The sequence below is a fragment of the Rhipicephalus sanguineus genome, chromosome 8 (genome assembly GCF_013339695.2).
Source record: "Rhipicephalus sanguineus isolate Rsan-2018 chromosome 8, BIME_Rsan_1.4, whole genome shotgun sequence".
Taxonomy (NCBI): Eukaryota; Metazoa; Arthropoda; class Arachnida; order Ixodida; family Ixodidae; genus Rhipicephalus; species Rhipicephalus sanguineus.
Window position 1 is genome coordinate 83,929,354 of NC_051183.1, and position 7,796 is coordinate 83,937,149.

Consider the following 7,796-nt stretch of genomic DNA (forward strand, 5'->3'; position numbering starts at 1 on the left):
TTGTAGCTCAGCCGCACGAGACACTGAATGAATGGACGAAAGTAGGTCGAGGTGAGAATCAAAGGTGGGGGCAAATACAATGACGTCGTCCGGGTAACAGAGGCAGATACACCTTTTAAAGCTGCGCAAAAGCGTGTCCATCATCCGTTCGAACGTGGCCGGCGCACTGTACAAACTGAACGGCATGACTCTGAATTAGTAGAGACCGTCAGGCGTTCCAAAGGCTGTCTTCGCATGGTCGGGGTCATCTACGGCGATTTGCCAGTAACCACAGCGTAGGTCTATCGAAGAAAAAGAGGTAGCACCATGAAGGCAGTCCAGGGCATCATCAATACGAGGAATCGGGTAGACATTCTTATTGGTGATCTTGTTTAAATACCGACAATCCACGCATAAACGCCAGCTGTTGTCTTTCTTTTTCACTTAGACCACAGGGGAAGCCCACGGACTTGAAGAAGGCTCAATAACGCCTTTTGTGAGCATCTTGTCGACCTCCTGCTGAATAACTTGGAGCTTTGAATGTGAAACTCGGTAAGGACGCCTGTGAATTGGAGCTGCATCACCGGTATCTATGCGGTGCTTGACTTGCCAGGTTTGACCTAAGGACTTACCGTCAAAGTCAAATATATCACAGTAGGCCATAAGGAAATCACTGAAGTCTTTAACTTGAGAGGGCAAAAGGTCTGATGCAATAGTCTTGGTTATGTTGTTGTGCAGTGTAGTAGTGGTGGCTGCGTCGACACGATGCGGGTTCGGAGAGGCGACAGCGGGCAGTTCAGGTGACACCGATGAGATCTGGCACATGTACGACGGTGACTGAGTGGCGCGAGCAGTGCCTTGTGGTAGGACTTGAGGGCAGAATTCGAAGTTCAGAAGAGGCAGGCACGTCTCGTTCGCTGTAATAGATACAACTCTCTACAGACAGGAGACGTTGCGGGCCAGTAGAACACTAGGAGAGGGAGAGACTACGTAATCCCCGTCCAGTGGGCAACCACTGAGCAACCACCGCATCTAGCACGAATCCAATATTCTCTTCATGGGCGCAGCGTGCTGCCTCGTCAATAAGTGCATTTGGACGTCTTCCCGTGAAGGGTTCGTATAAGTAGTTATAGAGAAGGCTATGCGCGAAGCTGTTAACGCGCACGCCTGACGAAAACCCCAGCCTGTAAAAACTGGAATAAAACAAGCGATTATATTTATTTATTTATTTCGGGAAAAATTTCGTTAAATCGGGCTTGGTGTCAAGTTCGTTCGTTAATTTGTGTACGAAACAACATCGAACCTTTTGAGCAACTGCAGGGGAATGAACATTACTTTTTTTCAGTAGATCGGAAACTTCTTTAAGTCAGGTTTTATTGGATAGAGTTTTATCTGTAGTTCAGAGGAACAGCAGTGACCATAGACCTTATAAAGAGGCGTGACATTTGTCAAATAAGGCAAGTGCTTCGTGCCCTTTCAGAAAACAGGGTACATAAATTTTTCGTGGTGTCATAATAGAAATCATAATTTGGCAACTTCTGTCGTGATGTCAAAAGCACAGCATCCTTCCTTTTGTCCGCTGCCGTCCCGATATTCTACTATATTTAAAATAATCACAGTGGCGTAAAACTTCCACCGTTCAGTTGCAAAACGCACGTACTGAAATCACCATATCAATGTTTTTTCCTGCCTATCTGTATCATTATGCCGTTCAGCTGTGCTAGAACAGCTCATTTTGATTATGTATTTTCGCATAGTTAAGCATGTTCTATTAATATTCGAGTCTGTGACATTAGACCTTGCCCTAAGGATATGCATGAGTCATGAAGATCGAGAGCGGCAACCGACACTGTTGTCGCCATCTGCGTTACAAACTGCAAGCCCACATGCGCGCCTCCTGTTTTATTCATTGCACACGTGTTGATATTACAAAATATATAATGTCATGTCACCAGCCTTTTATGAATCCTCTGAACAGCCCCGTGTACTTAGATTTAAGTGCACGTTTCAGAACCTCCAGGTAATCGAAATTTCAGGAGTCCTCTGCTGCGGCATTCACCATAATCACATCGTGGCTTTGGGACAGTAAACCCTAACAATAATTTTTAATCGTCTCAGTAATTTACTAAATAAAGTCAATCCATCAGTTTTCTTTGTGTGCAAGAACATTCGTACTGAAAACGTGAGCCTGAATCAGGTGATCGTTACCTTCGCTGCGGCAAAGTTATTCGCTTTGCAAAGGGTGTAAAACGACCAGGTTCCTATTTTCTGGCTGGTGCGCAGAAAAACATTACAACCTAATCTCCAAGTATGACATGCTATCGATGAAACCAGCGTTTATTTAGCCCTGTTACCAAGCAATGAAGGGGGGCTTGATTTGAACACTGACCAGGCCTCGGGTATATTGTACATAACGTTATTGTATTTAAGGGACCATTTAATCACGCCACACCACAGGTGTTCTGGAAAATCATTGTTCTAGTAGGCCTAAAACAATAAATAACGAGTGAAATTTGCAACCAGAGAGCACAGAACAAAGGAAAGTAAAGTCAATAATACATTGCATCTTTAATTTTAGGTCACCCGCCGTGGGCGTTAAGTGGTTATGGTGCTTGACTGCTGCCACGAAGGCCGCGTGATAGCATCCCTTGCTGCAACGGCCTCCTTTCAATGGAGGCAAAATGCTGGAGACCCGTGGACTTAACTCTTCATGCGGCGTAATTCTATGAACAACGCACGCCACGTATTGAAGGGGGCATCGTAGTTTGTTTAACCCTTTCGGCCCTGGCGTCTTCAATTGACGACACCGCACAAAAGTTCCCCTAGCACTTTGAAAATGAAAGCAAAACTGCTCATTCTTGGGGAAATACTTCTTCAATGCTCTCCGCTGTGATTGACACCAAAGTTGCGACATATTTGTGGAGCTGGGAGCCCCAAAGAAGAAAAAGCTTGACCGAAGTCATGGGTGACGCCGAGGTGGGTTAGGTGAGGCGGCTAAGCGCCGTTCTCGGGACGTCGTACAGAAGCTGTTTCAAGGGGTATCACACTGAAAAATGAGACGTGGTTCACATTTTGTGTACTCTAGTGAGTAGCAGAAATAAAGAAGCCATTTTCCTAATTTCACGGCCACTGAGCCCTAATGACCTAATTTGATTCCATGCTAATTAATCCATATATACTTGCACCACTGGCTCAATTTTTCGTTTTTGGTCTTCTGAGGTACTAACTATTAGGAAAACACGCACAAAAAATGTCTCCGGCCAAAATAAAAAATCCAGGGCTGAAAGGGTTAAGGTTGTTATAATACGTGTGAAATTGGAGCTCTTTACTGCTAAGAGTTTTCGATGAAAAAATGTAGGACATATGTGTCCCACTGCCCACTGAAAGACAGTCGTTTCAGAAAAAAAAAAACATACTTTTATTTTTTATGCGAACTTGCTGCTGCCTTATAAACCACGAAGGATGGAACCTACAAATACCTGTATTCTATCATGCACAAAAAAATAACTAACTATGCGTTGTGCATCTAGTTAGTAATGGTACTCGAGCAGCAGATGTGGGTAGTGGGCATGCTAGCAACAGTCTAATCTTTGTCCGTGGAGGAAGTTCAACTGCTTCCTCCACGAGAAAGAGACTTCCCTGCGTGAATCATAATGAAAACTGGATACTGCAATGAGCTGCACACACTGTTACACTGGCTACGCTTTCAGAAATATATCATTAAAAGGTTGTCAACGTTGCATTGCACAATGTTTTCAGCAAGCTATACAGGTAGGAACCAATAAAACAAGTAAAATAGCACATTTAGGAACTCCTGAGTATGAAATAAACTTTTCCAGCTTACCGCTTATGCAGAATCGGGTGGACAGCGCGCCACAATTGAATGAAAGAGGGATACAGCACATGCAAGGAGAATGGTTTGCTTGGAACACGGGTATGTGCTGGCACCGTGCAAATACCATAAAAATAACAACGAAACCCGCTTTCTAGAGCATTCACGCAGTCGCACGTAAAGTGCGAAAGCAATTGACTGAGTGGTTTTGATTTGAAAAACTTAGAACATGCCGAAAAAAGGTGGCATATGTGAGTTCCACTGTCCCACAAGCGGTTAAAGGTGCCCGTTAAATTACCCAATGGGTCAAAATTTCCGAAGCCCTCTAATACAGCGTCTCTCATAATCATATCGTTGTTTTGAGAGGTAAATCACAACAGTTATTGGTAATAATACTTTTGAGTATGTAATACAGTAGTACACTCTAAGCCAAAATCGAGTATTTTGGGAGTGTTTCTGCCACACAACTACACTCTAAGAAAAGATCGAGTAAAAAGGGCGTCCTTTTGTCCCACAACAATAATCGTCATCTGGCTTGCTTGCGCTTCCTTTCTTGAAAACTCGGCGCTGGCCACTTTCCTGCCAAGAATGCTATGTCACGCTGATAGCGCGCATGTCGTTCGTGACCAGAAAGTGCCGGGCGCGCGGCGATAGTGCAAGGAAAGGAAGGCAAAATAAATGACGATTATTGTTGTGGGACAAAAAGACGCCCTTTTTACTCGATATTTTCTTAGAGTGTACAATCGTCATCCACCTCGCGCGCTTTCCTCGCGTTATCACCGCGGTCGCGGCACTTCCCGATCACGAACGCCGCGCGCGTTATCAGCGTGACATAGCATTCTTGACAGGAAAGTGACGAGAGCTGGGTTTTCAAGAAAGGAAACGCGAGCAAGCCAGATGACGATTATTGTTGTGTGGCAGAAATACTCCCCAAATACTCGACTTTGGATTAGAGTGTACCCGCATACATCGATCTCGCGAGAGAAAGCTTGCCGCCCGGCGGACCTGATCTAGTAGCGCAAATTAAGTTTCCGAGTTAGAGCTGGCGAGATGAGCCTCCCATTGCTCCTTTTTTACAGTCTATTCTATAGTTTAGAAGTTTATCTAAACCTACTGGTTTGAGTTCACACCCCCATAAGATGTGAAAGAGCGCTGGCCTGCCGCCACCCCACGGAGAGACGTCCTAGCACAGAGTAACATGGATATCATGCAATCTCGATAGGTTTGTATACACGTTAATTTGGATATTTCTAAGGTCTAGGGTATCCTCGCTGTCTAAGAATTTGTGAGGAGTGCCATATGTTTGTCGTGTGCCACGCTGGTGAGCGAGAATATCTTTAGGCCTTGTTAACTGAGGCACGTTAGCGAGGTGATCCTCTAATGCAGGCGGGAAAATCCGCTTCTACGGGGTACAGCCACATTTGTGAAGGAAAACCGTCTTCGTGGGACCTTTCGCGCTGCCCGATGTTCGGTAGACGAAGTGCTCAGGCTATTTTTGTTCGATCTAGCCGTACAGTTTCCAATGCATTAACGTTGAAGAATTCTCATGTTCGGAAATAGTTGTGTAGAAAGAATAATTCCGTTTACCCGAGTTCGATATAGTCACGTTTACCTGTATAAATGAAGAGTGCATTATCTATTGTTCCTAAAATATTTGATCACTGGAGGAAAATATTTTGGGATAAGATTGGGACGACTGCTTGGGAAGGTAATCACAAAACGTGATGGCGCGCTGCAGTTAGCACAGGTGAAGAAAACGTTTGATTTTCTCCAAACATCCGTTTGGCGCACGAGCTCTTGAGTCAACGTATTGTTGAGTAGATAGGATGATAAATAAGTAAGTTATTGTACGCTAAGATATCGAGATATTTATGCATCGAATTTAGGAGTAAAACACAGCGTGAGGTTTCTGACGCCTACAGGTGAAGTTTGTTTGCAAGACTAGACAGAGGATTGGCTATCCATGGTAAAGTGCATAAACCCAGTGAGCCTTTCTTAAAAGACATCCATCGTGTTAACGAGCTACGTTCAGACAGGGACCAATATGCCAAGGCTAATTATAGTTGAAGACAAAAGAAGCCATACTGCGAAATAAAAAACGCTAGAATTGGAATGACACAAGCTACGACGCAAATGTGCAAGTGTCTTAGGTGCTTAGCACGAATGGCACTTGCGCGCTCAGGGATTAGACTGATTACTTTACATGCCTATGATGTAGCGCATGATTCTTTTGTTTATAGAGTAATTGAGGTTTGATTTAACGCATTTGTGACTGTAGAAAGCCACCTTATATTTAGGTATTTTCTAAGCATCAACTATGTATTGCACTAGAATGTAACAGCATTATTATTGCATTTTCCTGCAAAACAGTTTTTATTGCGATAGCAATTATATGAACACTCTCGGCGGGTTCTGGGCGTCGCCTTCATGTCCCGGATATGTTATGTATGTGGGTCATTTCATGCCAACTGCCCCAGTCTTGCCGCTCGACCATCCGCGACTTGAATGAAAAACATCGCCGACTGTCTATCCAAAGCAAGTGCCCCGCCAAAACATTTTTAGCGAAAATTTTTTAAGTACCGCAAACTGCATGTGAGGTTTTCCGGAAAGCTCGAAACTATGGCTCGTAAAACGTGTTTTCGAAAAAATATCATCTTTTTTTTTTCAATTAGGCTAGGACAAAATTTTCCCTACAAAACGATCGTAGGCTTTTCAATTAAAATAGGTTTCACGAACGTTTACACTGTCATGCGTTTTTATGCGGCATTAAATATGGACAATATGGCCCGCACTGGGGATTTTTTCATATAAATGCGACATTCAGTGAAATGTAATATTTCATATTAACTGATCTCCAGGAAGTATTACTGTAGCCAAAAAATAGTTTGAGACGGACATTGCATGAAATGGTGTGTACAGCTGGCGACAAAAATTGCAAAAATATTCATTTTTGCACAGGTTAGTCATACATTTAACACTACTGTGATCCTAGTAAAATTATGCAAAATAGCGCATTTACCAGCAATATTAGTTGTTAACTGACTGAGAAAGTTTTATCAAATTCATTTATGTTTTAATGAAGCAAAATATTTTTGAAGTTGTGCTCTGCTGGTGTCTGTTCTTGCTCGCTTTTTGTCTTCGCAGGAACGCGCCCAACGTAAGCAGAACCTACGTGGACGCAAGGTTCGCCATGGAACAGCGAGACAACATAATCATCTTTGTCCGTGCCTATTTCAATACATTACTAGCAAGTATTGGCCTGAGCCAACGAGAAATGCGAATCCCGCTAGAGTGAATTTAACCACGTGCAGCTGTCCATTGAATGCCGGTATAGTGTGCTCACGCAACAGCGGGAAGTTACACCGATGTTTGCAACACCCCGTTGCCGCGCAAGGAATTAAAAGTGGGAAGAACACTTTCTGTTGCTGTTCTGTTGCTGTAAACATTCTGTTGCTGTATTATGAAATACATGTTCTTTCGCAGCAATTCACGGTCACTCATAAAACATCATCAATTACATACAATTCACTTACAAATGTACTGATCGCTTATATACGATTGTGTTCGTTCATATGTGCAACTTATCCGCTGTGTTAAAGCAACTAATCTGTTTCTTTTCCCGCGTTAAGATCTTTGCGCAGGCAATGGGGTGTTGCACACATGCATAGTTCCTCTGTGTTCTAAATATAACATGTTGGCGACGACATTTCAACCGATGCAATAGAAGAGTCCTGGTGATTTCAGCTGCATCACTACAATTAGCATTCTGGGATTGCAACTGCCACCGCCTTTCTTGCCTTCTTCTGGCCATCCGGCTGTCCCATGGAGCAGCTGGATGACCAGGCGACCAGGATAACGTTTCTCACCGGTTAGGTGAACCGGTGAGCCATTGAAATGAACCGGTTGATTATAGTGAGCTGAGCCATTCCGCGCCGCTCACTTCAGTGAACCGCTTTGCCCATCTCTAATTTTAACTGCATGGGTG